Source organism: Hyla sarda, chromosome 2 (genome assembly GCF_029499605.1).
Source record: "Hyla sarda isolate aHylSar1 chromosome 2, aHylSar1.hap1, whole genome shotgun sequence".
Classification (NCBI taxonomy): domain Eukaryota; kingdom Metazoa; phylum Chordata; class Amphibia; order Anura; family Hylidae; genus Hyla; species Hyla sarda.
Genome location: NC_079190.1, coordinates 317,979,035 through 318,000,989, shown reverse-complemented (window position 1 = coordinate 318,000,989; position 21,955 = coordinate 317,979,035). Strand labels below are relative to the sequence as shown.

Here is a 21,955-nt window from a genome sequence, read left to right as displayed (position 1 = left end):
CTTTTCTTTTATAAATGAATTTCTCTGTGAGAGATCCTGTATGAGACATTAAGTGGGGGTAGAGGTTGATCATTTCAGTAAGTTACTTTCCAGTATGAAATGTATGTGTGTTTTATGAAAGTACTATTCACTGTAGGTAATGTTGTGCAGGATGTAGCTTTAACCCTAAATTCAGTGACAAATCTACATAACATGCTAAGAAGTATAATTCTGTTTATTTTCCTGAGTGAGCTCAAAATGAGGAAAAATGAATCACCTGTATCAGTGACCCAAGGGTCTTGTCTGTTACCATAATTAACAGTGATGGTCAAAGTCAATATTTATTTAAATAACACATATTAGTGCTATATTAATTTGTACATATGCTAATGTGCACAAATATTCAACTTAAAGGGGTACTCCGGTGAAAAACTTTTTTTTTTTAAATCAACTGGTTCCAGAAAGTTAAACAGATTTGTAAATTACTTCTATTAAAAAATCTTAATCCTTCCTGTACTTATTAGCTGCTGAATACTACAGTGGAAATTATTTTCCGTTTGAAACACAGAGCTGTCTGCTGACATCATGAGCACAGTGCTCTCTGCTGACATTTCTGTCCATTTTAGGTACTGTCCAGGGTAAAAGGAAATCCCCATAGCAAACATATGCTGTTCTGGGCAGTTCATAAAATGGACAGAGATGTCAGCAGAGAGCACTGTGCTTGTGATGTCAGAAGACAGTTCTGTGTTTCAAAAAGAAAATAATTTCCGCTGTAGTATCCAGCAGCTAATAAGTACAGGAAGGATTAAGATGTTTTAATAGAAGTAATTTACAAATCTGTTTAACTTTCTGGCACCAGTTGATTTAAAAAAAAAAAAAAAAAAAAGGTTTTCACCGGAGTACCCCTTTAACCCCTTAAGGACTCAGCCCATTTTGGCCTTAAGGACTCAGACAATTTAATTTTTACATTTTCATTTTTTCCTCCTCGCCTTCTAAAAATCATAACTCTTTTATATTTTCATCCACAGACTAGTATGAGGGCTTGTTTTTTGCGTGACCAGTTGTCCTTTGTAATGACATCACTCATTATACCATAAAATGTATGGCGCAACCAAAAAACACTATTTTTGTGGGAAAATTAAAACGAAAAACGCAATTTTGCTAATTTTGGAAGGTTTTGTTTTCACGCCGTACAATTTATGGAAAAAATTACATGTGTTCTTTATTCTTATTGTCAATACGATTAAAATGATACCCATTATTATATACTTTTATATTATTGTTGCGCTTAAAAAAAATCACAAACTTTTTAACCAAATTAGTACGTTTATAATCCCTTTATTTTGATGACCTCTAACTTTTTTATTTTTCCGTATAAGCGGCGGTATGGGGGCTCATTTTTTGCGCCATGATCTGTACTTTTTTTTGATACCACATTTGCATATAAAAAACTTTTAATACACTTTTTATAATTTTTTTTTTAATAAAATGTATTAAAAAAGTAGGAATTTTGGACTTTTTTTTATTTTTTTTCGTTCACGCCGTTCACCGTACGGGATCATTAACATTTTATTTTAATAGTTCGGACATTTACGCACGCGGCGATACCAAATATGTCTATAAAAAAGTTTTTTACGCTTTTTGGTGGTAAAATAGGAAAAAACGGACGTTTTACTTTTTTATTGGGGGAGGGGATTTTTCACTTTTTTTTTACTTTTACTTTTACATTTTTTTACATTTTTTTTTTACACTTGAATAGTCCCCATAGGGGACTATTCATAGCAATACCATGATTGCTAATACTGATCTGTTCTATGTATAGGACATAGAACAGATCAGTGTTTTCGGTGATCTTCTGCTCTGGTCTGCTCGATCACAGACCAGAGCAGGAGACGCCGGGAGCCGCACGGAGGCAGGAGAGGGGACCTCCGTGCGGCGTTATGAATGATCGGATCCCCGCAGCAGCGCTGCGGGCGATCCGATCGTTCATTTAAATCGCGAACTCCCGCAGATGCCGGGATCTGTATTGATCCCGGCACCTGAGGGGTTAATGGCGGACGCCCGCGAGATCGCGGGCGTCGGCCATTGCCGGCGGGTCCCTGGCTGCGATCAGCAGCCGGGATCAGCCGCGCATGACACGGGCATCGCTCCGATGCCCGCGGTTATGCTTAGGACGTAAATGTACGTCCTGGTGCGTTAAGTACCACCTCACCAGGAGAAACATTTACGTCCTGCGTCCTTAAGGGGTTAAAGCGCTGCTGTTGTTAGAAACAACTTTTTTTTTCCATTTAATACTTCCTTAAAAACTAAGCATTTGTGGTCTCTCTCTGTCTCTTTAATTTTGAAAACAAACCCTGGTATCTAGGACTTTTTGGTCCTGGTTACTAAGAGAAGGACAGAAATTCATAAGGGAGGGAGAGTGGGGGTGTGGTTTTCTCTCTCTCCTCTGCTTACTCAGTAGAGTGTATAAGGCCCCTTTCACACTACCGTTATGCACCTGCAAAAACTCCCGTCATGAACTCCCGTCAGAAAGTCCATAAAACTGCCGTCAGAAAATCCCATTCATGTCAATGGAACTTTTTTACCATCCTTTAGCATCAGTTATGTTCTGTTATGACTAACGTCCATTATTTTTGCCTGTGTAAATAAGGCTCCTTTCACACTGAGCATTCATCCGTTATTAAACGTCCGTTTTCTGTGTAAAAACGGATGTATAATAACGGTTGAAATAACAGGGTCTAACGGCTGAATAAATGTTCATCCATTAAGACCGGTTATAACATCCCTCATGTATGGCCGAACACCTCTGTCTGCAGATTCCCACAGCCGGGACTACTACTACTCCCATCATGGAACAGACTTCTTTCCATGATGGGAGTAGTAATTCCCCAGCTGCGGGAGTCTGCAGACAGCTGGGGAGGCTACATTAGTGTTTGTACTACTACCGCCATCATGGAACAGAGTCTGTTCTATGATGGGGGTTGTAGTACAGGGGCTGAGGGATTGATCGCACCAGGTCTCAGAAGATGTGATCAGAAGTTATTAAGCAGGGGAGCGGGCGGCATGGTCAGCAACCCTGCGATGTATCGTATAACTTTCATTTTTGAATCCCCCCGCAGGGAGCCCAGGAAGGCCGGTACTGAGGAGCCATTCAGGGCTCCTGCCGGGGGATTTAAAAATGAATGTTGTGAGTAGCGGGGGGGGGGGGGGGGGGGGGCATATCTATATTAAAAGTGCTGTGGGGGGCAAGATATATAGCACTGCAGGGGGGGGGCAGACATACAGCCAATATATCTAGCCTCCCAGCGCCTTTATAATATGCCCCCTGCAGCGCGGCTGGCCCGTTGCTGCAGATAGAAATACATTTCATACGTAGCGCTGCGGGGGGCAGTGGGGGGGGCAGATAACGCTATATGTCTGCCCCCCCCCAGCGCATCTATATACATATACACCTGCAGCGCTATGAATGAAAAGTATATCTATTAGCAGCGCATAGTGCCTGTCACTGGCACTATGCCACTATGCGAATCATTCAGCAGGCATCCCATGCAAATGCCTGGGGGGGAAGGGGGGTCCTGAGACCCCCCCCCCCCCCATGTTGGCAATTGCCGCAAATTGCCGATCAATTCAGATTCCGGGCTGATCGGGTCTCTGATCTCTGATCGGATAGCCCAGAAAATAGGAATGATCAGAGCTGTCAGCGACAGCTCCGACCATCCTTCAGGATAGGAGTGAGGTGGCAGGTGTGCAATTGGCCGATGGATGTCGGGGCAGAGAGGGGGGAGATGGCGGCGAGGTGCGGGGGCCGTGGATGCGGCGGGGACCGGCTAAGGCTACCTCCGATCACGTGGGGACCAGGGACTGGCGGCAGGCAAGTGGTGCAGTGGCGGTGTTAGATGCTCCAGTGAAGATCACCGTAAAGTGATCTTCAATGCAGCTTCTAAGAGTTTAAAACTACAACTCCCAGCATGCCCAGACAGCCTTTGGCTATCCGGGCATGCTGGGAGTTGTAGTTTTGCAACATCTGGAGGGCCACAGTTTGGAGACCACTGTGCCGCGGTCTCCAAACTGTGTCTTTCCAGATTTTTCAGAACTACAACTCCCAGCATGCCTGAACAGTCTCAGCATGCTGGGAGTTGTAGTTTTGCAACATCTGGAAGGGCACGGTTTGGAGACCACTATACAGTGGTGTCCAGACTGTAGTGCTCCAGATGTCAATTCAAAGAATGCTGAGACTGTCCAGGCATGCTGGGAGTTGTAGTTCAGCAACATCTGGCCCTTCAGATGTTGCCGAACTACAGCTCCCAGCATGCCACGGCAGTCTGGGCATGCTTGGAGTTGAAGTTTTGCAACATCTAGAGGGCTACAGTTTGGAGACCACTAAACAGTGATCTCCAAACTGTTATCCTCCAGTTGTTGCATAACTACAACTCCCAACATGTCCTTCGGCTTCTCTGGGCATGCTGGGAGTTGTAGTATTGCAACAACTGGAGGTACACTGGTTGGGAAACATTGTCTTTTTCCTAACTCAGTGTTTCCCAACCAGTGTACCTCCAGTACACTAACTCAGGGTATCTCTGTACTCGGGAGAAATTGCGCTACAAATTTATGGTGCCTTTTATCCTTTTACCCCTTATGAAAAGGTAAAGTTGGGGTCTACACCAGCATGTTAGTGTAAATTTTTAAATTTTTTACATTAACATGCTGGTGTTGCCCCATACTTTTCATTTTCATAAGAGGTAAAAGAAAAAAAAAAGCCCCCCAAAATTTGTAACACACTTTCTCACAAGTACGGAAATACCCCATATGTGGACGTAAAATGCTCTGTGGGCGAACAACAAGGCTGAGGAGTGAGAGCGCACTATGTACATTTGAGGCCTAAACTGGAAATTTGCACAGGGGTGGCTGCTGGTTACAGCGGTTCTGACATAAACGCAAAAAAATAAACTCCCACATTTGACCCCATTTCAGAAACTACCCCCCTCACAGAACGTAACAAGGGGTACAGTGAGCATTTACACCCCACAGGTGTCTGACAGATTTTTGGAACAGTGGTCCGTGAAAATGAAAAATTTACTTTTTCATTTGCACAGCCCACTGTTCCAAAGATCTGTCAAACGCCAGTGGGGTGTAAATTTTAACTGCACCCCTTGTTATGTTCCTTGAGGGGGGTAGTTTCCTAAATAGTATTCCATGTGGGGTGTTTTTTTTTTTTTTTTTTGCTGTTCTGGCTCCATGTGGGCTTCCCAAATGAGACATGCCCCCCAAAAACCATTTCAGCTAAATTCGCTTTCCAAAAGCCCAATGTTGCTCCTTCCCTTCTGAGCCCTCTAATGCACCTGCAGAGCACTTTACATCCACATATGAGGTATTTCCTTACTCAAGAGAAATGGGGTTTCAAATTTTGGGGGACATTTTCTCCTATTACCCCTTGTGAAAATGAAAAATTTGGGGTAACATTAGCATTTTAGTAAAAAAAAAAAAAGTTTCGTTTTCACGTTCAACTTCAACGCAAAGTCGTCAAACACCTGTGGGGTGTTAAGGCTCATTGTACCCCTTGTTATGTTTCTTGAGGGGTGTAGTTTCCCAAATAGTGTGCCATGTGGGGTGTTTTTCGCTGTTCTGGCACCATGGGGGCTTCCTAAATGAGACATGCCCCACAAACACCATTTCAGCAAAATTCCCTTTCCAAAAGCCCAATGTTGCTCCTTCCCTTCTGAGCCCTCTAGTGCACCCGCAAATCACTTAACATCCACATATGATATATTTCCTTACTTGAGAGAAATGGTGTTTCAAATTCTGGGGGACATTTTCACCTATTACCTCTTTTGAAAATGAAAAATTTGGGATAACATCAGCATGACAATTCGTCAAACACCTTGTAAAAATTAAAAGTATGGGTCTGCAAGAACATAGTGTAAAAAATGCAGATTTAGATTTATGAGTTATTTCCCACAGAAAGGCCCCTCAAATCTACTTCAAACTTAACTAGTCCCTGAAAAATTCAGATTTAGAAATTTGTGTGAAAATGTTGAAAATTGCTGCTATACTTTGGAGCCCTCTAATGTCTTCAAAAAGTAAAAACATGTCAACTTTATGATGTCAACATAAAGTAGACATATTGTATTTGTGAATGAATATATAATTTATTTGGAATATCCATTTTCCTTACAAGCAGAGAGTTTAAAAGTTAGAAATATGCAAAATTTTCATGACATTTTGGGAATTTTCACCAAAAAAGGATGCAAGTAACGACAAAAATTTACAATGCAAGTAACGAAAAAAGTAGAATATGTCATGAAAAAACTACCTCGGAATCAGAATGAAAGGTAAAAGCATCCCATAGTTATTAATGCTTAAAGTGACAGTGGTCAGATTTGCAAAAAAGGGCTGCGTCCTTAAGGTGAAAATGAGCTGCGTCATCAAGGGGTTAATAATTCATTCATTAGCTTTATTATAGTGTTTCCGAACCTGGGGTTTGATCGGAGTAGTAAGGGAAAACTGTGCTTTATAGGGTATCGGAGTAGTGGGAAATTGTGCTTTATAGGGTATCCAAAAGATTGGGCCTTATAGAGACTAGGGCCCAGATTTATCAAACCGTGTGAGAGAAAAAATTTAGGGATTTTCCCACAGCAACCAATCACAGCTCAGGTTTCACTTGACCAGAGCTCATTAGCTGAGCTGTGATTGGTTGCTGTGGGAAAATCACTCCATTTTTTTCTCACTCCACAAGTTTTTCTCTCATACAGTTTGATAAATCTGGGCCTATGACCTTGCTAGTGGGAGAGACAGAGAGGTTTGGGGGGAGGATAGAGGAGTTGGGGGGGGGGAGTCTGTAAGGGGGAGACAGAAGAATCTAGGGGGAAATATGGATGTAGAGGGAAAAGGGGTCTGGGTATGTCAGAGAAGATGTCACCTGGGAGTTACTATCATCTTGTATTCTGTGTTCCATCAGTGCTGTAGTCACTTGTAAGGCCTTTAGCAAACGTGTGAAAGATAACTCCCAGCATACCCTTATCATTACTTAAAGTGGTACTCTGGCCCTAATACATCTTATCCCTTATCCAAAGGATAGGGATAATTTGTATGATCGCGGGGTCCTGCCGCAGGGGACCCTCGCAATCTGTCATTCCGCACCCACCTTTGTGAGCTTGCTGCAGTGCTGGAGGCTCAGAGTGTGTAGCGTGACAACCACGGGACCGAAGTATCATGATGTCATGACTCCACCCCGTGTGACGTCACTCTCTGCCCCCTCAATGCAAGTCTATGGGAGGGGGCATGATGGCTGTCATGCCCCCTCCTATAGACTTGCATTGATGGGGCGGAGCGTGAAATCACACAGGGGCGGAGTAGTGACGTCACGATACTTCGGCCCTGTGGTCGTCACTCTACACACTCGGAGCCTCCAGCCTCCAGAAAAAAATAAAATGCCAACTTTTGGGGGCTTCGGCTTCTACTCAGTCCATACAGTCCCAACGATACCAAACTTATATAGGTTTGATTTTGTTTTACTTCTTTAAAAAAATTATTACTTTTTGTACGGAAATTAGTACGATTAAAATTGCCCTATTCTGAACCCTATAACTTTTTTGTTTTTCCCGATTCAAAGAAGGCACTGCGCTCACCGGAAAGTCCATGGAGGTTTTCTTTATTCCATACAAAAGTGAAAAGGAGTGAACACGGCCATACCAGGCAGTGGGCTAAGACGCCGGAGGCATTTACAGGTGTGACAGCTGTTTAATCTGTGAATGCCTCCAGTGTCTTAGCTCACTGCTTGGTATGGCCGTGTTCACCCCTCTTCACTTTTGTACAGAATAAAGAAAACCTGCATGGACTTTCCGGTGAGTATGGTGCCTTCTTTGTATCGATTTATGCCTAGCGTTGTGTGCTTTTCTACCTTGCACCACTGGACCCCAGCAGTATACGTTGTCTCAGCTAGACCTGATGCATTATGCTTCACCTGTGACTGTTGCACCCTTGCAGTTATTTTTGTTTACATTTTTTTTATTAGGAAAATGGGGGTGATTTAAACTTTTATTAGGGAAGGGGTTAAATCACATTTATAAATTTATTTATTTATTTTTTACATTTTTACACTTTTTCTTGGTCCACATATCGGACTATGATATACAATCATTAGATTGCATACATGGAACATAGTAACATAGTTCATAAGGTTGAAAAAAGACCAGAGTCCATCAAGTTCAACCTATAACCCTGATGAGTCCCTACTGAGTTGAATTGATCCAGAGGAAGGCAAAAAAAAACCTCATACTAGAGGTAATAGCATAGCATTGATCAGTGTTATTGGTACTCCATTGCTCTAGCCTGTGGAGGCTGACTGGAGCCTTGGAGAACAGATTGAACAGCGAGGAAGCAGGTAGGGGCCCTCCCGCCATCCTCTCAGCTGATCGAGACCGATCAGCAACTTGGATCGCGATGTCTAAGGGGTTAATGTCAGGCATCAGTGATGTCCAGCATTAGACACCGGAACGGTGGCTGATAGCCGCCAAGACCACCCCACTATGACGTGTGCTCAGCTTCTGAGCTTGCGTCATAGAAGGGAAGCCGGCGCAAAGGCATACATGTACGCCCTGCATCCTCAAGGGGTTAAATCCTCAATGATCTTACGCATGTTGCGTATACGATGCAACATATGTAGTAGGAAAATCGTGTAAATCTTTGGCTCCTTCAGACAGCTCCCTCAGACAGCTTCCTCAGTAGTATGTATGAAAAAATAATTTGCGAGGGAGGAGATGACACAATTTTCTACCGCCCGAGTGACACCAACCCTAGATACGCCACTGAGCATATTAGCTAAATCCTGTACACATTTGCACTGTATACATTTGCTATTGATTTTCGAGGACATAAATATATATAACACAGGGGATAGTTGACTACTCGTTCCATAAATTCATTATAGCTTATGGATATCCATAAATTTTTTATGGCTTACCCCTTAAAAGGTGTTTTGCTACCATAGTCGCTTATGCCCTATGCACAGTGAATGAAGCTTGCTGCTTTGCCAAAGTTGCAGTAAATGTGCGTAAATCTGAAAAAAGTTGCATCTGTACTCTCAGATGCTAGCCACTTAAAGGACAACTGCAGCGGCATTACACTTATCCCCTATCCACAGGATAGGGGATAAGTGTTTGATCGCGGGGGGTCCGACCTCTGGGACCCCCCCCATCTCCCTAAAGGGGCGCCGCCATAAACGCTCATGGTGAGCACTAAGGCGCGTAGCGTCGACCTGGACGGTGACACCCTGTCTCCTCCCTGTCCCCATACAGTTCTATGGGGGATGTGGGGAGGCACGAATGCCTCTCCCATAGAGATGTATGGAGGATGCGGATGGAGAAGACTCATGGGAAATGTATTGAAGAGAGAAAGAAATCACAAAGCAATTTTTGCGTTTGCCTTCTGGCCAAATTTCCAAGAATTACAAACAATAATCACCCCAAGTGCTCACTGATATCCGCGACAGTCCATAAGAGCTCCATTCAATCTTCACCCTTTCTCGGGCATGTGGAGTTCAGAGGACCTTCCTTCCTCTCACGAAGGAGAACCGCTGAATGAGCGCCGGACACTTCCAACTTTTCGGAGGTCACGCCCCCTTTCTCAAGCATCCCTATCGTGCAACCACCACCCCATACATAGTCATCAAATCTCGCAAGAAATTTTCTCTGCAACGAGAAGGTAAGTGTTAAAAAGATATAACAATCATAAAAACTATGTATCTAAAATAGCAGTAATATATTAAGATGTTAGAATTTACAGAAAAGCCGTAAAGTTACAGATTTCATTCATTCCATTCGGTATCAAAGAGTTTAAGGTTTCAATCCAAAACACCTCTCTCTGTAATAATTTCTTTTTAATTTCTAGTTCAGTTACGCCCTCAATTTCTTCTATTACCATCCATCTTAATTCACATGGTTGATGTCCATGTTCCAAAAAATGTTTAGCAACACCAGTTTCCCCATATTTCTTTCTGATTCTTTTTCTACTGTGCAGGTTGCCATTTTCCGGATCAGCGAGCGATGTTCGCTAATCCGGCACTTGATGTTTCTCATTGCTTGGCCAACATATACACGTCCACACGGACACTTCAACAGATAAATAACTTGCTTGGAATTGCAGGTATAATACCCCTGTACAGGATATTTATTTCCCTGTAGTGGGTGGCTGATAAAATCACACCTGATTATACTGCTGCAATTCTGACAATTCAGACAAGGAAAAGTTCCCTTCTTTTTAGTTTGTAAAAATGTTTGTTTTGCCATCTTCTTTTTCTTTATATCCGCTCTTATCAGATAGTTTGCCAACGCCTTTCCTTTCTTATAAATAAACCTTGGGGGTCTCACGAACATTTTCCCAAACTTCGGATCTGCTCGGAGTAACCCCAGTATTTATTTATTGTTTTTTTAAATAATTGAGCATGATTATCAAATGTAGACAAAAATTTTACATTATCCTCTCTTTTCTTTTTTGTCTTTTTAGTTTTCAATTTCTCTCTTGGAATTTCCTGTACTTCATTAGCAATTTTTCTCACCCACTCTTCATCATAACCCCGTTCTGTGAATTTCTTGATCAATATTTCTTTATTTATGACATATTCATCAAGACTACTGCAAATGCGTCTAGTTCTGATGAATTGTCCACAGGGATCCCTTTAAATGTTTGGGGGGCATGCTGGCTCTGTCTCAAAAGCAAATTATTCCTGTCCGCTTCTTTTTTATACAGCGTGGTACTTAAACGTGTACCCTCTTTATATACTTTGACATCTAAGTAGTGTATCTGCTGGAGATGGGCATCAAATTCCCTTAACTGCTCATATGAGCCTGACCATACTAAGAACACGTCATCCACGTAACGTACCCACTTCTCCACATAGGAGCTTGTGGGCAGTGACGGGATGAAGCGCTCCTCAAATTTAGCCATAAAAATATTTGCTACACTAGGTACGACAGGGGACCCCATCGAGGTCCCCTGTATCTGCAAAGAGAAGTCATTCCCAAACCGAAAGTAGTTTCTGGTCAATACCATCTCCAGCAGATCCATTAAAAATTAAATTTTAGAATTGCTCAGTGTCGAATTTTTAGACAATTCTTCTCTAATGATCATCATTGCCTCATCTGTAGGAATATTCATATATAGACTTTTAATGTCTAAGGTGCATAACCATGTATCTTTAGTAACATGAAGATCATGGGAAATGTAGTCTTCAGTTGATAAGCAGTGAATACTGTGGGAGCAAGGGGGCATAGTTTACCTGAGTATCATTATCAAAAATCAATATAAACGGATCCACGAGGCACAGTGACTATATATTAGTGCTCCACATGCCTTATCTTAGGAATGGTGAAAGTCGGATAACCCTTTTAAGGGTGGGGTAGGCTTGTTATTTACAGGTATGTTGGATAAAAGGAGGTGATGTTATTTACATGGGACTGTATGTTGGAGGGAGGGATGTGGGCAATATTTTTACATAAGACTGTAGAAACCCTTCTAAACACTTCTAGTCTTTTTTAGACTGTAAAATCCCTTCTAAACACTGTATTCTTTATGTTATGAGCTATCCTTAATCCTTCTGAGAAATTACAATTTTAAAACATTTTATCTAATAAGCAAATGTCAGGTAGTGGACGAGTAAAGTGCAGGCATGAGCTCACCTACAACCACTTTCCCTGCCTACTTGACAATCAACCTATGTGACCAATCCAAAACTAGGCCTTACTCTGAACAAGTACAGGGCGTAGTGATGTCAAACACAAAAACACACCAGTATGTAGGTCAAGAAGAAATTTATGACACAAAGGGTTACCAAGAAACAGACCAGGGAGCAAAGAAAAGGTGAAAAGCAACCAGGCAAAAAAGACACAAAGAGCAGGGTGAGATAGGCCAAGTCAGAACCAGGAAGTCTCGCAGTGCCACTAAGCAAAGGGGTAGTCAGGAAACAAGCCAAAAGGTTGAGAGAACAAGAAGACAGTATAATAAATATAGTTATAAGAAGCTAGTGCAAGAACAAACCTCTATCACAAGCAACTAAATGAAGCAAATCTGTGATTTAAAAAGCCTGCTCCAGCAGGGTGCGGATACCATGGGTCATCAAGCAATGTGCAGCGCTGCAGCTGAACACAAGGGGGTTGGAGCTCCTGCCAGAACCAGACACGCCTGTTTGTACTGGGGTAAAGCTGTGGATGTTGTGTATAAGATAATGCTGACAATAAGGGAGGATATGTAAATGGATTAGCAACTGGCTCAGTGAAAGGAAGCAGCGGGTGGGTATCAATGGAACTTACCCTGGCTGGGTGACAGTTACAAGTGGGGTACCACAGGGGTAACCACTAGGTCCACTTCTATTCAATGTGTTTCTTAATGACCTTGTAGAAGTATTACAGAGTAGAATTTCAATATTTTTAGATGATACTAAATTGGGTAAGGTGATCAGCACACCGGAGGATAACATAATATTACAGAGAGATCTGGGGAAGCTGGAGGATTGGGCAGATACATAACAAATTAAGTTTAATGTGGTTATGCACTTGGGCCATAAAACAAAACGTACAGTTACGTGCTAAAAATTAAAACATCAGGTAAAACTACTACTAGACTTGGGGGTACTGGTGGAAGTAAACTTAAAGGGGTAGTCCAGTGGTGAAAAACGTATCCCCTATCCTAAGGATAGGGGATAAATTTCAGATCGCGGGGGGTCTGACCGCTGGGCCCCCGTGCAATCTCCTGTACGGTGCCCCGGCTCTCTGGCCAGATAGCTTAGGATAGGGGATACATTTTTCACCACTGGATATCACCTTTAAAGGGGTATTCCAGGCCAAAACTTTTTTTTATATATCAACTGGCTCCAGAAAGTTAAACAGATTTGTAAATTACTTCTATTTAAAAATCTTAATCCTTCCAATAGTTATTAGCTTCTGAAGTTGAGTTGTTGTTTTCTGTCTAACTGCTCTCTGATGACTCACGTCCCGGGAGCTGTGCAGTTCCTATGGGGATATTCTCCCATCATGCACAGCTCCCGGGACGTGACATCATCATTGAGCAGTTAGACAGAAAACTTCAGAAGCTAATAACTATTAACTAACTATAGAGATCTGTGACAGGCAGCGGCTGCCAAGGCTAACAAAGTCATGAGATATATCAAGAGAGGCATTGAGGCTCGTGACAAAGACAGGGTTTTGCCTCTGTATAAATCATTAGTCAGACCACATATGGAGTATTGTGTCCAATTCTGGGCACCTGTATGTAAGAAGGACATGACTGAAATGGAGAGGGTGCAGAGGAGGGCGACAAAGATAATACTGGTATGGGAGGATAACAGTACCATAACGGGTTATCAAACTTGGGGTTATTTAGTTTTGAAAAAAGACATATTAGGGACAGTCTGATCACAATGTACAAATATATGAATGGACAGTACAGAGATCTTTGTAGTGATTTTTATATAACTTGGCCGGTAACCATGGCAAGGGGGCATCCTCTCCGTCTAGAGGAAAGAAGGTTTCACTATCATCATAGACAGAGTTTCTTTCCTGTAGGAGCAGTGAGACTATGGAACTCTCTGTCACATGATGTTGTGACACAGTAGGGCTTAATGTTGAACTTGATGGACTCTTGTCTTTTTTTAACCTTATAAACTATGTAAAAAGAAGGGACTACTGACTCTGCGCCTTCCGATTAGACAGAACATGTTTTGAGTCCTTCATGTGCTCGATAAGGTTGGGGTGACTGACCTCCCCACTGAAGTGTAAAGTAGCCTCATTGCCAAACACTAGCCTGTCGGCAAAATTGTCTCTTCAATTGACTCTGAAAGTAAATGCAAAAATCATGGCATTTCAGTTTGTCATCTAGCTTCAACTGCTGAAGAAGAAGTAATCTGTATGGCGTACAATCGTACAACTGTGTTTTTGTAAGATATGCTATACAGTGGTCCCTTAACATACGATGGTAATTCGTTCCAAACGACCCATTGTTTGTCGAATCCATCGTATGTTGAGGGATCCGTGCAAGGTAAAGTATTGGAAGCTGTACTCACCTGTCCCCGCCACTCCGGACCAGGTCCTCACCGCTCCCGATGCTGTCCAAGGGGCTCCCGATGCTGTCCCGCTGCTCCGGTATCTTCTTCGCGATCCTCCGGCTTCTTCCGCATCTTCTTCAGGGTCCGAGCCTCGCTTTCTGGTGACGTTATTATGCTTCTGCATCCCTGGAGAAGATGCAGAAGATGCCGGAGGATCACGAAGTGGACCCGGAGCAGCGGGAATAGGTAAGCAAACCTGTCCGGGATGCTTAAACTGCTATCCGACCGCAGCTTAAGCATTTTGCGCTGTCGGATAGCAGTTAATGCGATGGCCCCGACATATAAAAGCATTGTATGTCGATGCTGACATGGACATGCGATGGCCTCTGAGAGGCCATCGTATGTCGATTTTATCATATGTCAGGGCCATCGCAGGTCGGGGGGTTACTGTACTGTGGTTTGTGTCACCAGTATTTCCATCCTAGTCGGTCTGTTCAACTTTCCAGTACAATGGTAGTATACAGCTCAAATCATGTTCACTGTTCTTTCGGCATCTTTGGGCAGCCAAGACTTTTCCCATGATCCAGTGGTTCAAATAGCTTTACCCAACATGAAATGCAGTTACTATGCGGAGCTCATTTCCAAATTTTTCTTAAAGTTTCGCTGTACTGTCACAACAGACCCTGTTATTGCAAAGTCAAACATGTGCCTCAGTATCGCCATCTTAGGTCACACTATGGAAGCACAATTCAAATTTAGCTCTTGAAAATTAAACTTGTGCAGTACTGTGATAAGTAGCTATGCGCAACTAAGCCAGTTTTGCCTTGAGTCACTATTTACCACCGATGTTACTTTGACTATAAGCCTTTACTTTTGTACCATCCTTTTGTAATTACCTAGTATAATAAATTAATTGTATGATATTATAATATTTGGGGGAAAAAATTGGCACAAAGTAATAACATTCTGACCTTTATGATAAAGTCACATAGTATGTTATAATATCTGGTAGATGCTGACCTCCATTTTTTGGGAAGACAGTGTCCTGCATCTGTTTCTTAGTCTAAAGCAGACGGCAGCAGTAACAAATACACAAAACAGCCATGACAGTCTTTGGATTTGCTTAATTCAGGCCTTATAATTAGAATGTTTTCACGGAAGTGATTATATATATTTTGCTGTGTTATGTTTTATTGTTTTGTACCTGTAGCTTTAATAAGACTAAGTGGAAATTTCAGCCATGATACTAGGAGGACACTTAAAAAAATTGAAGTTATCACATTACAATAGACCTCTTCATAAACATGATAGACAGGGGATTGCTGACCATGTGATCAGACATGAGAATCTCTCCTCCCATGCTAATGTTATGTGCTGGGTGTTCTGAATAGATGGAGATGCTGTTTCCTATGAGACTTCTATTGCTGGAACATGAACTTCCAGTCATCTATATAATACTGAAAGGTTATTTTAAGAATGATAGGGAGAGGGAAATCTGAATTTAAACTAATAACTACATTCCAATCACTTAAAAAAAGGCTCGGTCTAACATCTGGAATTGTGACCCATTACATGGATATACTTCACAACTGACTGACAGACCACCGATCTCTGGACTTCTAAATGATCAGATGCCCTTCCATTGTAGAAAAATAAATTTTTTTCTACTTTGGCTTATCTTAGTGAGCATCCCTTCCCCCTGTATTTAGATGTGTTGATGTAACATCTTTTGTGCTGTTCTTTTAGTGATTCATTTGTAAATGCACCTGATGTAGGAGTCTTTGTACCTTCAAAACTCCCAAACATAATGGTTTCAGACAAGGGTCAATCCTGGGGAAAAAAGTGTGAGAACTCTCCCAAAATTTCCAGCCACACCCATAACCACACCCACAGTCACGCCGAAGCACACCTATCCTCCTTCACATATTCAATGTTCTCCACCTGCTCTGCATAACACACCGCACATGGGGCTAACACTCCATTCAATGTTCATGGAGCAGTCTCTTAAGAATGAATGAAGCGCTGGTCCACTTCCTTTAATTCGGGAAACATTTATCCTCCATTCTGGTAATTAGTGGTGGTCCCATCAATAACCATTTGTAGGAATACTTATTTAGCACCAATAATATCATTGCCACGACAGACCATATAAATGATTTCAGTGAAGTTATATCCAGTGATTCCCCTATCTGCCTAAATAATACCACCACACCATAATTACTATCATTACAACTGCAGACCATATATGAGATTTCAGTGTAGTTACATTGGGTGACTCATGTGCTGTGTTTTCTGATCTTACCATCTTAGATAGTTCTGGTAACCCATATTTTGATCCAGTACATGTCAAGCATTCACGCTCAGGAGATTGGGTACCACATTTTAACGTGGCTAAATATGTGCAATCATGTTTTTTTAAAAAAACCCTGGACAAAAAAGATAGAAATAAACTCAGAGCAGAATGTCCAAGACATCACTACCATGACCCCTGAAATTGACCTGACCTTAGTAAAGTTTTTGGCTACATCAGGGAAGAATCCTAAAAAAGGTCTAGACCGTTCACTGAAGTCTTGCCAGGACAAACTTATTGACATTTTAGGTCCTTTGACCAAGATTATGACTCTTTCTGAGGAAGCCCTTGCCTCCAATACTCCAATTGACCCGCACATCCTTCATGGATGGATTCAGAGGGTGCAATGCTTTTTTGGCAATGCCAACTCGGCTCTATCTTCAGAAAGAAGACGCTCCATATTACTTAAGTTGGATCCCCAACTCACTCATTTAGCCCCAACAGAGCCGGGACCCTCGAAAGAGGGATTCTTTTTTGGAGATTCTTTTATTAAAGAACTTAACAAATATGTAGGTTTATTCTCCAGTCTCGACAAAGCACAGACTTCTCTTAAGAAAGTCTTTCATTCCAAGGTTTTCTCTAGGGCTGGGAAAGGAAGGGGCCGCTTTCCCAGCCGTAACAATCAAGACCGGCAACAACACCAAGGCCCCTCTCCTTTCAGAACATCTCTACCTACAGGATCCTATTCCTCAGGATATTATTATTCATCCCCTTCTTCCCTTATCGTGGAAGACCATGGCGTGCCAGAGGTTCCAGAGGTTTCCAAAAGACCAGACCCTCTTCAGGTAAGCTCATCTCTCTTTTCTCTCTCTCAGATTCCTCTAGGAGGCAGACTAACCCATTTCTTCCAGATTTGGTCTATGATCACAGACTCTTGGATCTTAAATACAGTAAAAGGTTATCAAATAGAGTTTCGATCTCCTCCCAAACTCATCTTCCTCATCCTATCCATTCTTTGATACAAGACCAAATCCTTATAGATCTAGAGATTCAGGATCTTCATGCCAAAAATGCCATAATTCCCATAGATACCCCTGCACATGGATTCCTCTGCAATTTATTCCTTGTCAAAAAGAAGGATGTCGGTCACAGACCAGTCATAAATCTAAGATCCCTCAATACTTTTGTGAAATATCCCCATTTCAAGATGGAGGGCATCCATCTTCTAAGAGATCTTCTCCTTCACGGAGATTGGCTGATCAAGATAGATCTCAAAGATGCTTATCTGACAGTTCCTATTCATCCCTCTTTTCAACCTTATCTCCAATTCTCTTGGAAAAAACTAATATGGCAATTCACTTGCCTCCCTTTTGGACTAGCATCTGCGCCATGGTGCTTCACCAAATTCATGAAGCCAGTAGTCGCTCTTCTCCGGAGCCGAGGTCTTTGTCTGATCATATACTTGGGGGACATCCTGATCATGGCTCAATCTCTTCATCTCATCCATCTACATTCAATGGACTCTTTCTCTCCTTCCAGATCTAGGGTTTGTAATAAATTTCATAAAATCTATATTGACCCCTTCAAGGGAAGTGGAATTTCTAGGATTTATGGTGAACACTGACCTAGATATTTTAAGTCTCCCGTCGAAACGATTCGACGAGAAATTATTTCGGTCCTGAACAAGAATCTTATTTCTTTGAGGAACATTGCCAGAATTGTGGACCTATTAGCCGCTATTATAAGCTATTTTTCCAGCCCCCTTACATTACAGGGCCTTACAATGTCTCAAGATCCAACATCTTCAGAATGGTCTGAGTTATTCGGACTCGATTTCCCTCACTCCAGAGACGAGAGAGGAATTAATTTGATGGCTCCATCATTTGCAATCATGGAATGGGAAAGACATTTTTCATCCATATCCAGATTTTTCCATAAAATCGGATGCGAGCCTTTTAGGCTGGGGAGCCCGTTGTGGCCCTCTCTCCACCGGTGGGAAATGGTCCTCGGACGAATCAATTGCATACAATCACATCAATTGCCTGGAACTTTTAGCCGGTTCTTGGTTCTCAAGAGCTTTGCCAAAGACAAATCCGATTGTTGTATTCTTCTTCGGATGGACAATGTTTCAGAAGTTCAACACGTCAATCGTTTAGGGGTTACGAAATCGAAAATCTTAGCAGATATCACCAAGGATTTTTGCCATTTCTGTCTGGACAGGAACATTGTCCTCAAGGCAGAGTACCTTCCTGGTCTTTCCAACAGTATTACAGGTTGGAATTCTCGGTATCTCCTAGATGCCAGCGATTGGCGTCTGGATCCTTCCATCTTCTCTTTCCTCAATATTCTTTGGGGTCCTTTATATTTAGACCTCTTTGCTTCTCGTCTAAATCGTCAACTTCCACGGTTCTTCAGTTGGCGTCATGATCCAGAAGCATTAGGCGTAGACGCCCTTGTTCAATCTTGGCCTTCAGAAACTCTTTATGCCTTTCCTCCCTTTTCTCTGATTCCCAGAGTTCTCCTACACATTATTTCCCAGAAATCGAAAGTAGTGTTGATAACTCCTTGGTGGCCATCCCAAGCGTGGTTTCCTCAACTTCTAGGAATGAAGATAGATCTTCCACGTATCATTTCCATGTCTCCTTCAATACTTCTAGATCCTTCCGGGAATCCCCATCCTCTAGTTCTTTCAGAAATCCTATATCACATAACTTGGCTTGTGTCAGGGGATTATCGTCTGATCAAGGACTTTCACAAACATCTAGAGACATCCTTTCAGATGCATGGGCACCAGGCACCAAATCTGCTTATAGATCTGCCTGGAAAATTTGGTCTCATTGGTGCACACAACGGGATTTGGATCCCATACACTCATCTTTAAATGATATTTTGAATTTCCTTTCCTTTTCTTGCGACATGGGAAAAGCGTATTGCACGATTAATGTTTATCATTCGGCCATTTCTTTCAATCATTCACTAATTGATTCTTTACCAGTAGGTAGACATCCTTTAGTTTGTAGACTTCTATAAGACATTCGTTTCCGAAGACCACCTCTTCCTAGATATAAGTCTACTTGGGATGTTAACATAGTATTATCTTTTCTTGACAATTTGGGTCCTAATGAAAATTTTTCTCTGAAATTTCTTTCATTCAAACTTTTTATGCTCTTATGTTTAATCTCTTGTATAAGAGTCTTTGATGTTAAGGCTTTAGATATATCTCATAGATCCTTTTCTCCTCATGGAGTTTTATTTAAAATTTATAGATGTACTAAAACAAATCTACATTCAGTATTTTATCCTTCTTTTCCTCATAATATCAATCTTTGTGTTATCAATTGTTTACAATCTTATGAAAATAAAACAAACACCTTACGTCATTCTTCTTCTTCTCAATTGTTAATTTCTTACTGTAAGCCTCATCTCCCGGTTTCTTCGGCCACTATTGCCAGATGGATAAAACAAACCATGTCTCTGGCGGGTGTTGACACCTCTATTTTTGGTGCCCACTCCATCAGGGGTGCTATGTCTACCAAAATCATTCAATCCGGAGGTTCACTTTCAGATCTAATGAAAGCTGCAAATTGGTCATCAGATTCTACTTTTAATACCTTTTATTTCCGTCCTTCTCCTCATGTTTCTATGTCAGTAATTTAAATTGATTGTATAGCTTTAAACATGCATAATGTGAGCCTCCGTCTTTAAATAAAATTGGAGATTTTCCTAGTCTTGATGACAGATTTTATTAAAGACAGGAGGCGAATATTATCCCTCCGTTAACCCTTCCTATTCATTATGATGTGTTTTCTTATATTTTCTTTAGCCTAACTTGATGGTGCACGGAATTCTACGTGGTCAAGCCGTCAGTTTCCTACTTCTGCTCTAAGTTTGAAGATACAGTTCTTCGTTTGAAAATTAATTGGGTTTTTTCCTTCTCTTCACCTCCTCGCAACAAGAAAGAGGATTAACAGTTGCACAGTGTGGAATATATGTCCTATGATACTTGTTGATTGGCTGTTACACTAAAGTTTTCTGCACTTTTTTCTTCATAATTAACCTTGCTGCTGTGAGTTATATTAAAAGAAAGAATAGCATAATATTCGCCTCCTGTCTTTATATATTCTAAAATCTATATTTTCCGTTATCAAGACTAGGAAAATCTCCAATTATGTCACCTGGTGACTGCAGATTATATCAAGGATATCTGTAGCCTCTCACTTCTTCAGCCATCCCACTCCCTATAGCAACAGAATCCTCATTCATATTTTGCTGCAGCACATTTTGCTACCTATTGGCGTAAAGGGGTATTCCGGCCAAAGACATCTTATCCTCTATCCAAAGCCCCTGGATAAAACCTCTTTTGGCGAATCGCGTCAGAGGTTTGGTGTGGGGCTGGGGGCAGTCCTGGGTACTGCATCAATCCACTGCTGCTATCTGTGTTTTAACCTGTGTTCATTGTTCACAGTTGTTTATATTTCTGCAGGTATTCCTACATGTTCTCTGTGCACTTTATAGTGATTGCTTACCATAGTATTTTTGTATGCACTGATCACTTTATTTCTTATTTGGCATACTTTGGCACCTTGCACTTTTTTTTTTTTAAACAATTGCAGCAGCAAATTTCGCCAGATACATTGAGTACTTACCTATACAAGATTTTCACCCCAGCATCCATTTTTGTATTGGTCTTATTCATATATATGCATATTATTATTTTCTTGTGTATATCCTAATTTTATTTGTATGCATACTTTTTATCACATATATCTTTAAAAAAAGATATAAAATAAATATAAATTTTTTATATTATTTATGTTCCATTACTTCTTTCGGGGTTACTTTTTGGTGTGCTTGGCGCACCGTTAGGTGGTATATTGTTAAGAGTCGTGAAACACTGGCACTTTATCCTACAATTTAAAGAAGACCTCAAAGCACCAGGAAAGAAAACATACATTGTATGATAAAGTGCCATTATTTGTATGATCCTTTTCCCAGACCAAAAGATATGACATGCCCCCTATCATTTTATGGCCATTAGTATACTAATGCACACCACTGCATTCTGTTGGGCAGAAGATTGACCAATACAAGTGCCAATTGACGATATACAAGTCAATCAGCTCATTTTGAAGGACAATTTACACAGGGCAATTGTTGGGAGTCAACAGTTGGATTTTTTGTTCAGTTGTTCCCCCCCTATTGTTACATAGTTAGTATGGTTGAAAAAAGACATACGTCCATCAAGTCCAACCAGGGAATTGAAGTGAAGGGTGTAAGGGGATAAGGGATGTAGTTTTATCATTCTGCATAAGCATTAATGTTATTTTGTTCCAGGAATGTATCTAACCCTGTTTTAAAGCTGTTAATTGTTCCTGCTGTGACCAGTTCCTGAGGTAGACCGTTCCATAAATTCACAGTCCTCACGGTAAAGAAGGCCCCTTTAGACTAAACCTTTTCTTCTCCAGACGGAGGGAGTGCCCCCTCGTCCTTTGGGGGGGTTTAACCTGGAACAATTTTTCTCCATATTTTTTGTATGGGCCATTTATATACTTATATACGTTTATCATATCCCCCCTTAAACGTCTCTTCTCAAGACTAAATAATTGTAACTCCTTTAATCGTTCCTCATGGTGGTTTTATTTGTTAACTTGACC

At 41.5% G+C, this 21,955-nt stretch overlaps 1 protein-coding gene across 1 annotated transcript in view; it reads right to left on the bottom strand.

The window, feature by feature from the left end:
- LOC130357916 (myoD family inhibitor-like) overlaps positions 1 to 9,800 on the bottom strand; it is a 34,566-nt gene extending 24,766 nt beyond the window's left edge. The window contains exon 1 of the mRNA XM_056560668.1: positions 9,439 to 9,800. The gene's annotated coding sequence lies outside the window, so the exon portion shown is untranslated. The remainder of the gene's footprint in view (positions 1 to 9,438) is intronic.
- Between the last annotated feature and the right edge of the window lie 12,155 nt (positions 9,801 to 21,955).